Below are 11,033 nucleotides of genomic sequence, written 5' to 3' on the forward strand. Positions count from 1 at the left end.
GCGAGCTGTCAAACATAAGGTCTGGAACGAGGCTGAAAGCTGAGAGCGAGACTGGGGAGAGACGTCGCCTCATACGCCTTACGGGCGTGGGAGGCCGGCGCCTCGCGCGCATAAGACTCTTACGCTACGCTTTACCGATTTCTGTACTGATTTTGAGAAAAAAACCGACTGTTTTGCAGTCTAATCCGGAAGGGCACCAACACTGCGGACGGAAACCAACAGAAACATCTGTTACCGAGTTTTGCTATAAAAGCACGAATTTATTCTTCGAGGAACTCAGAAACACTAAAGTAATACTTTTTCTAACACATAAACTATTTAGATAGCAAAATGTCTTGAAATAAGTCATCTTTTTAACCTACATGACTTCTCTCTTGGCCGTCATGTAAATACAGCGTCACGCAAAAGCTTAGAAATTCAAACGTACTCTATCACAAAACCAAGAACCCTTTTGAAGCGAAAATTTGTATGAAAATTAGTTTTCAGCTGCTCTAATACATCGTGAAAGTAAAATCTCGGTAGAATCGATAGTTTTAGTGACGTCATGTCAAAACCAACAATAGAGCCCAAGGTTATTGCGGCTACATTGGGGGGTACTGAAGTGGATGTAGCAGCAGCTGCTGAAGAGAAGTCACCAATGGTGCGTTTCCTTGGTCCCAAACAATACTAAAACAATTGGACGAATGATATGTCAGTGTTTCCTGCGACCAATAAGGAGAGAAGTGAAAGAAGGACCGGAAGTAGACTATCTTTCCTAGAATTGGACTGCTGATGATTTCATGTACGCAGAGCGACATCTTTTTGAAATTGTACGACTGCAGTGGAGTTAAGGTTTCTTTCCCAGCTGTTGGATTGCTACAATCACCTACTAGGCTTGTTTATCATTTCATCATGGGCCAGTCGAAAAAACTGAGCGTGTTTTCGATTGTTTTCGTCGTGTTTGCGACAAAAATATCGTGTGTGGAAGATTTACTCGGCGAAAATACATGCAATTGGATTTGTAAATCTGAAAGCAGCGGTACAGACGTCAAAGAATTTCGGAAGATCATGTCTCAAGGAAAACTGATGAAGCTGAAAGTCACCTACAATGAGCGGATAGACCAAGCTTCTGCGAACAAAACAAATGCTACTAGCAACACAACTACATTCGCGGAAGTTTGGGTCAAAGAAATTGACGCTTCCATCGGAGTCATAGTGTCTCTTAGCTATACTGGCCTAGCCGAGATTTACTCAGGCCAGTTTTTGCTTGGGGGGTACAAACAACAAATGAATGTTTCCTGTGTCTTCAAGTCAACATCTAGACCTGGAACAAACCACCCATCACCGCGACTGGCTTTCTACACTCCTGACTCTGTCATGTACTATGTCGAGCAACTTTCAAACGTCAACTTGAGGAACGTTTCGTTCCTGACCCTTATAAGAACAGAAAATCAAACTAGAATAACAGTCAATGTCCCCAGTCGTGCAGCCAGAGAAAGTTCTGGCTGGGGTTGCGGCTGGTTAGGGGCTGATTACATGAACCGGGCAGGCTTGTTTTGAAAATATATAAAATATCAGCAAGTCCACGGCAACAAACCAATGGGTGATGCCGGATCTCCCAGTTGTAGACTTGGATCAGTACAATTAAACTTGTAGAAAAGCATGAAACGGCAAACTGATCCTTACGGCAAGGCGATGAAGAAGTAAACAAAGGAATAAAACAAAACATAAATATTTAAACAACGGGTCCGTGCCGTTTAGCTAATTTATACTTTTCTAGCCAAACTACTAAGTGTAAAATTCAGTTGGACAGTGATGAAAGCCATGAGGATAAAATTGAATGGCAAGGGTTGATTTCCGCAGGTCACATGATTTCACACTTTTTACCTCTTATTGGCCATAATTTTTTGTTGGTGTATTACTGGTTTGAGTATAAACGCAGCTTTTACAAATATTGCCTTTATTACACTTGGGTCCAAATGTTGTCACAGGTAAGACCTTTATTACGCTTGGGTTTAAAATGTTCTTACGGATAAGACTTTCTTACGCTTGGGTCCAAATGTCGTGATTACAGATGGGACCTCTATTACACTTGGGTCTAGTTATTACACTTGTGCCTTCTACAATGTAAAATTAGGAGCGTGGGCTCATTTATTGCTGGTTTTCAGTGTCAAGCCGTTCAAAATAAATCAAAATAAAAATCGTATTTTTGCGTATTCAAGTAAGCGCAAGCTGTCAAACATAAGGTCTGGAACGAGGCTGAAAGCTGAGAGCGAGACTGGGGAGAGACGTCGCCTCATACGCCTTACGGGCGTGGGAGGCCGGCGCCTCGCGCGCATAAGACTCTTACGCTACGCTTTACCGATTTCTGTACTGATTTTGAGAAAAAAACCGACTGTTTTGCAGTCTAATCCGGAAGGGCACCAACACTGCGGACGGAAACCAACAGAAACATCTGTTACCGAGTTTTGCTATAAAAGCACGAATTTATTCTTCGAGGAACTCAGAAACACTAAAGTAATACTTTTTCTAACACATAAACTATTTAGATAGCAAAATGTCTTGAAATAAGTCATCTTTTTAACCTACATGACTTCTCTCTTGGCCGTCATGTAAATACAGCGTCACGCAAAAGCTTAGAAATTCAAACGTACTCTATCACAAAACCAAGAACCCTTTTGAAGCGAAAATTTGTATGAAAATTAGTTTTCAGCTGCTCTAATACATCGTGAAAGTAAAATCTCGGTAGAATCGATAGTTTTAGTGACGTCATGTCAAAACCAACAATAGAGCCCAAGGTTATTGCGGCTACATTGGGGGGTACTGAAGTGGATGTAGCAGCAGCTGCTGAAGAGAAGTCACCAATGGTGCGTTTCCTTGGTCCCAAACAATACTAAAACAATTGGACGAATGATATGTCAGTGTTTCCTGCGACCAATAAGGAGAGAAGTGAAAGAAGGACCGGAAGTAGACTATCTTTCCTAGAATTGGACTGCTGATGATTTCATGTACGCAGAGCGACATCTTTTTGAAATTGTACGACTGCAGTGGAGTTAAGGTTTCTTTCCCAGCTGTTGGATTGCTACAATCACCTACTAGGCTTGTTTATCATTTCATCATGGGCCAGTCGAAAAAACTGAGCGTGTTTTCGATTGTTTTCGTCGTGTTTGCGACAAAAATATCGTGTGTGGAAGATTTACTCGGCGAAAATACATGCAATTGGATTTGTAAATCTGAAAGCAGCGGTACAGACGTCAAAGAATTTCGGAAGATCATGTCTCAAGGAAAACTGATGAAGCTGAAAGTCACCTACAATGAGCGGATAGACCAAGCTTCTGCGAACAAAACAAATGCTACTAGCAACACAACTACATTCGCGGAAGTTTGGGTCAAAGAAATTGACGCTTCCATCGGAGTCATAGTGTCTCTTAGCTATACTGGCCTAGCCGAGATTTACTCAGGCCAGTTTTTGCTTGGGGGGTACAAACAACAAATGAATGTTTCCTGTGTCTTCAAGTCAACATCTAGACCTGGAACAAACCACCCATCACCGCGACTGGCTTTCTACACTCCTGACTCTGTCATGTACTATGTCGAGCAACTTTCAAACGTCAACTTGAGGAACGTTTCGTTCCTGACCCTTATAAGAACAGAAAATCAAACTAGAATAACAGTCAATGTCCCCAGTCGTGCAGCCAGAGAAAGTTCTGCCTCGACCAAGGGTAAGGAAATAGTTGTAACTGATGGATGGATATATTTAACTGTCGTGATTTTGATTGGATTTGTTCTGTACTCTTCCGCGGTTTTGCTTTTGTGTCGTCCATCAGAAATCACAATAGTTCTTTCAAAGGGGCGAAGGAGGCGGCAACAATCACATGTTCAGGAGGGAGCTGACGATGAAAACAATTATACAACGGAGAATGGTGACGATAGTCCCCGAGAACATGATTGGAGAACATGCACAGAGGATGATGTTTTTTCAGGCTCTAGTCGAGAGATAAATGGGAATGGTGACGATAGGCCCCAAGAACATGATTGGAGAACAGATGATGATGTTGCCTCAGGCTCTCGTCGGGAGATAAATGAGATTGGTGACGAGAATCTCCAAGAACACGATGGACAAGAAGACGATGTTCCCTCGGCCCCTCGTCTGAACATACTGACTGATAATATCAAATTGCAAGCTTTAGATTCGGAAACTGGGGACTGTGCTGCAACCCATTTCTCTACAGAGGCTGAAACACCTGAAGGAGAACATTCAGTGATGGTAGGGCATGGTCGGAAGAGTTTTGCCTTCAAACATTTCGACGAGGAAAAACCTCTTTCCGTCCATTTGCCAAGCAAGACCACAGAGGATCGAGAACGGGGTTCTCTTCACGACGGATCTATCGGCAGTGACGAGGAACAATCCTGTGTTGCCGCAGATGATAGCCAGGACCCAGCTAGTTATCCTCTCAGAACACAGGACAGAAATTTGATGGCTTCGGCATCTAGTTGTGCTGAGCCACGTCCTGGTGATCACCCGATGCAGCCGTTTGAAAACGTTGATTTAAGCGGACGCGATGTTTCTACTGAGACAGAGACTAACCGCAACAGTAGTCAGAATGCGGAGAGTTCTAATGGAGAAGCAACTGATGGTTATCCCACCAACTCAGTTGAAGATCTGAACGCTAATAATATTGAAAATGACAACACAAATGGTGAACTCACTTCCATTGTTAATATTCCTGATCCGTCAGATACGGTTGACCATAATAGTACCACCAATTCATCACAACAAGCCTTTTCACACCAGACAGAAGAAACCTATGCTCGTATGATTATTGTCAGAGGGCCCTCCCCAGTAAGTTTTGGAAGTTGGATAGGTAACACGTTTTTCTCTCAGTTCAACAAAACCTTATTTAAACGGTGGGGAAAATTCATTCTTATAACATTTCTCCCATTTTTAGCTTTCACAAGCTTGGGGGATTTCATGTTGCTGTTCCTACCAAACCTCGACTCAAGGATTGATTCTTATTTACCATATCCCCACCTAACTGGCTCTATGTTTAACTATCTCAAAAATCATCACCCTGTTCTTCTTTTTTGGGTACTATTTTCGTCTATTTGCTATTTTATTAGATCCGTTTTTGTTCATGGATTATTTTCAGGTAAATTTCCAGCCACCAGTACTTCGTGGACGACCTGCTTTGTTCACAGAAGGCATTTTATGTGCTATGTTTATGACCTTGTTCAGTCATTTCTATCACAGTCTCCCTTCCCCAAGTCATTTTGTGGGTGGAACAGCCCTTGCCAAGGAAGCCATCCGTTTATCAAAGCATGCTGCATATTACAAATTATCAGTCACGTGCTTCATAGTACTTGTCATCCCTGTCACGTTTGTAAGAATTCTCCAAAAAAATGTCCCACAGACCTTGAAGTTCCAGACAACGTTTCGCATAACTTAAAGAAACTAGCAGATGTTTTCATAAATCATTATAACCGTTTTACTCAGTGCCTGGCCAATTGCCTTGAAATCTTCATGCGGGGCCTCACTGAAATCCGCACAGAGGTAAGTGGGGAAAGATCGTGGCTTTTTCTTTTATTTACGATCGTTACTAAAATGTTCGTCATCATTGTTGTTGGCGTTGTTAAGGTCATCCTTTCCACACTAGCTGTTATAATCCTACTTGTGCTGGATTTTGTTTTGTCATCTCCATTGTTTTGTCTATGTCATGGCAGAAGGTGGATTTTGAAAGAAAGTTTTAAAAACAGATTTCCCAGTTCTAGTTTTATTCTCCCCACCCTTGACATTATTCTCGTTGGTTTTTCTCTTGTTTGGAAAGTGTTTTTCTCGTTAAGCAGTGCTGTTATTATGAATATTTTCATTATAAGTTTCATAAAGACACTCACATATCACCCACGCGAACTTCTACCGCATTTCACAGTTGTTATCCTCCTCTTTCGTTATTTTTGGAGTTGTTACCGTTGCTTTAAAAAACCGTTTTGTGACCTGGTCAGCAAACTGTTCACCTCTTACAGGAAAAAATTTGATGAACTTGAGAAGTAAGGAGGACTAAATGAGCTCATTAACTACAAACAAGGACAGTATGCTAAACTGATTCCAAAAGAATTGTTTAGTTATGCATCCGAGCATGAGTTGATCTGCATCCGTGTGAGAGACCGCCTGCCCATACTGTTGTTAAAATTAGTATTGCCATTATTGCTTTTTAGCTTTGCTTACCCGGCTATTCACGCACAAGATTTTGAGTCAGATGTGATTATAGGTGTACTGATAACATTTTTGGCAAGTAGCTATAGCAAAATAAACGATTTTGTCAATGAAAGTAAGTCAGAAGTATCCGAAGCAGATGCCGACAAGGTAGTCGATGACTACAACAAGAAAAAACAATAATTTAATAAACGGGTGTCGTTAAGCAGTTATTCGTCATTCCAGTAAAGCTGCTTTCTTAAGAGTTTCCCGAAATCTGTGTAACTTGTATGAGAAGGGAGAGTTTGTTGCTTAAATCCTGTTGACCTCTGCGGATCCAGGGTATAGTTGTACCATCTAATACCAGCTAATACCTAGACTAAATATTGGTAAGGACTTTGTATCCTACTTATACTGAAGTACTATAATCATAACCAGACGTCAGGTATTTGTTATAATTCTTTTTTAGCCTGCGTAGCAAGCGTTTCCAGTCGAGTTATAGCGCGAAAGTTGGAGCGGGAGCAAAAAAAAAAATTCACTCCCTTCCCCTTCCCTCCTCATTCCTTTTTTTTTTTGCTCTTGTCCCAGCTTTCTCGACAAACTCGCGCGGAAACGCTTGCTATGCAGGCTATACTCTTTTGAATAAATACATGCACAGTTAATGATGTATTGTTTCATGATTGATTGAGTGTCAGGTTTCTTTCTTACTCCTCTCGTAGCCTGGGTGACAGGCGTAAAGAGGGGAGGGGAGGGGAGGGGAGAAGTAAATGCACCCTTTCTTCCAACCCCCTCTCTTTTTCTCCCAATCCCCTACCCATTTCGCCTCGCATCATGAGATTTGCTCCATAAGCTAACACAGCTCTGGGATCAGGGTTTGTACTAGGCCACAATATGAACTGAAGCACACACTACCAAGTCCGCGGAATGGTTAGCACTTTACGCATGCTCACAGATGTACTAGTACTTTGTACTAGGCTCAGTCTCCAGCCTTGGGTGTCTGAATGCGCCCGCGGTATATAGTCGGATGGGGAGTACCGCGGGTTCATCGAGACACCCAAGGCCGAGACTGAGCCTAGGTTTGTACTGAGGTCATTAAAAACCTGGAAAGTCATGAAATTTAAGAATTACATTTCCAGGCCCGGAAAGTCATGGAAAATTGAATTTATGACTGGTAGATTAGTTACTGCAGGTGCTGAAAAGAGGCGACAGTGTAGGATAGAGACGAGTAATTAAACATCGCCAACGAAACGCATTTTATGTGCTAGTAAAGTGCTGCTTCCCCCCTTTTTCCTACGGTATTAAAGCTGTCACATATTCAGAAGTCGAAAGTAGTATTTTAGCTTCTTCTCGCATCTTAGCGAACGCGCTATGTTGTAGTGCAAGTAGTCACCGTTTAGAATCACTTCTGTCGCGCTTTAATACTGCTTTAATATGACTTGACTTCACTTCAGTAAGTCAGTTTACTAAATTGATCATCCCGTATGGTAAAAATTTAGTTACGGTATGATTTTTTCTTACTCTATTCCTCGAGAAAATGAGAGGATTAAGTGCGGGTATTTAGCTGTTTACCTAAAACACCGGCGTAAACTGCAAAATGAGTAGCTATGAGTGAAACCTCTCAGAACGTTTAGTTTTTCTCTGCAATAAAACTCGGCGTTAACGAATATGGTGTTATTTCTTTAGTCTATTTAAAATGTAATTTTTATTGCTCGAAATTTAAGGTGGCTCAAAACTAGCTCCCAACACTGATTTTTTTTATTTATTGGAAATTGAATCTTGGCGTTCTTATTGCAATAAAAACTTACCCAACTCAATTCGGCGATTTATGGGGGCCCGTTTTTCTTCTATCAACTTCATCCTTGTTTGTCAAGTTGCTGGATTAATTGAATCGCATCAGAGTTCATGCTTGATCGGCCGCAAATGTCAGTGTTACACGACCCGTGTAACTATAACTAACTGAAACTTCGGCGTTTTATCACGTTTCTGAATTACGTACACTTTGTCGACGGGCGAACTTGGGAGCTTATTACATGAATTGGGCTGGCTCGTTTTGCGGAGATAATCTTTTTCCCGGTATTTAAAATGCGCGTACTAGCTGATACCGTTAATTCCAGCTAACCTGACTGGCTGGGTTGTCATGTAAGGCACTAAATTGACTTTTTTGCCTTTAATCAACGTTCTGCGAGCAAGCAATCCCGGCCAACTTGGTCAGTCCCATACAATCTCCGTACGTGACCGCTCTCACATGCAAACGCCTATCCAAAACACTATCAGCTTTTCCCAAATAGCATAGAGCCTAACGATCACCTCTTGCGAGCAACTTTTTAAAAAAAACATTTTCTGTCGTTTTAAAAACACCGACCGTGAGTGATCGCTTGACACATGGTCAGTAATCTCTTCCTACCTAATGCACCAATCAATGCAAATCCCGTGGGGGGGGGGGGGGGGGAGTACGGGCAAGGGGTGGGGATTTGATGCCTGAGACTATCCCCCTGTCGGGCGTTTGATCGTGCGCAGCGACCCCGGGGTCGGGACATTTGACTTTGTCCGACAGAAGCCTGGTATCAATTCAGAAGCGGTTACCAAGTCCGTCCCTCGAGGCTTTCTGAAAGTCACGCTGTTGGAGAAAGGTGTGAAGTTTTCATTTGTTTCAATCGCCATAATCCGATACTTTAAACTGTCATCTAAACAGATAATGTCTATTTTGAGAAAGTTTTTATCTTCATTTTCCCATCTGATTGTAAAACTCGATTGAAATCGAATTACACCATGAAAGTCAGAGGATTTTTTTACGGGTCACTGTTCCGACCTGTTGAGCAGATGCATAGTTAATTGAGTGGAATGGTTATGAAACCCGTCAGAGTCCTTTGTAATATGTTTTTGTGGACCTGAAAGTGCACAACGTTCAAAAGAATTCCTATTATTTTGATTGTATTCACCAATAAAAACGTTGCATTAATTTATTCCGTAACAATTTGCCAACAGAAAACAAAGGATTGTGCACTTTCAGGGTGCTTCCAACATAAACTGCAGCACTGTTGTTTTTATCATTGATGTTTGCCGCTTTTCATAACCAGTCTCCTCTAATAACTATGGCAGATGTTATAAAGCATTTAATGTTTCATTAATATTATAAAAGCACGGTCAATCTTCCTAGAGTGATTTTGTTGTTCAAAATGAGAGATGCTAGTGGAGAGAGAAAATACTTAATTACAGCGAGTAATTTAACGGAGCTTACGTTTAGTAAGGACGTACTTTTGAAATGTTCTTTTAATTCGTTTATACAGTATTATATTATTGTTTGTTTAGATTTTTTCCCCTGGGGTGGGGGCTTTTTTGACACTTTTGATTGACCTTTCGTTTCCCACCCTGGGGAATTTGATCAAAAAATTTTAAAATTTGTCAAATCCCCACCCCTTGCCCGCACTCCCCCCCCCCCCCCCCCCACGGGGTTTACATTGATAGGTGCATAATGTTTGTTAGGGTGCTCGCGCACGCGCAGCCTCGGGGAGGAAAATTGAAAAATGCCACACTACACAGCTGTTTAGCTGGCTGTTGAAAGGACAGCAAGTTTTGTTATTCAATTATTCAATATGCAATGTTCGGCTTTATGAAAAAAAAAATTATTAGTTTTTAGAAAAAACGCCGAAGGAGCAAATATTGTCTAGAAATTTCTAAAGCTCGAGAAAGGCTGAAAAATCCTGGATAACCATTCAACTCGTCTAAGATATTCGGTGTTTTTCTCGTGTTAAACATACCTACGATTTTTGGGGGTTATGTTTCTCACATTTTATTACCGAGATATTGCGATGATTGTCAAAAAAAGGTCTTTTGGAAATTTCGGTATAAAAACAAAACGGCCCCTAGAATTTTGTAATGAAAATACGGCTACTCCGTGCCCTTGATCATGAACTTTCGACCGGACCTTGATCGGGGTCTATCTGATGAGACTAAAAAGCTACCCAAAACTTTGGAGACTACCAAAGTTTCGCCCTAAGACGGTTCCGGTAACAGATTTTAAAATATTTTTTAGAGTAGCACCAAATTACCCAAAGAGGCTTTTTAATTAAGCATAGACAGAACCATTTCAGACACGCACTTCTGACTTCTTCATTTGGAAAAATAACAGGCATAGTAGAGCGTGGTAAACCTGTGCTATACCCTAGATCGACCCCAGGCCACCCACCTGTCAATTTTTTTGTGTGTGTGCAGTGTGTGTGACTCGGACTGATGTATCAAAAGTGGACTTTGCTTAGACGCGTATAGTCTGCTTAAGCGTTTATGATTACGTTTTGTTTGCTCATCTTCGTCGTATAAAGACGTGAATTTCGAAGGGAGTTGAGGTAGGTGTTTCCTCTTCTTTACTTGGTACACTATTACGTTCTTCAAATACAATAGCGTGTAAAACAATTAGAAACGTTCACCATTGATTGTTTTATGCTTGCAAGCAGTGGAGCTTAAGTACACATCCCATAAATAGCTAGTAATTTCACTCTCAGAGACCGATTTTGATTTGCAAAAAAGGCCATGTCGTTTTCAGGGATAACCGAACTCGACCGATCACAGTCAGTCAACTCGTGTGCTACATGAAAGCTTAGATTGTAAGAGATGTAATTGCGTTTTCAATGCATGCAAGACTTTATTGCTCATCTTGCCTTGTGAGGAATCTTTTTGTTAACTCTCTTGAGAGACCAAAAAAATCCAAAATGAACCATGGATTTCTTCCTTGAAAACCGTCATGATAAACTTTTGGGGTTGGAATGAGCTGATCCTTGCGAGTTTTGGACCAAAATACAAAGGTGAAATAAATATGGCAACGATCACGCGAAAAGTTCATTAGAATCATTCATCAGCAGGACCTTAG

The sequence above is a fragment of the Porites lutea genome, chromosome 2 (genome assembly GCF_958299795.1).
Source record: "Porites lutea chromosome 2, jaPorLute2.1, whole genome shotgun sequence".
Lineage (NCBI taxonomy): Eukaryota > Metazoa > Cnidaria > Anthozoa > Scleractinia > Poritidae > Porites > Porites lutea.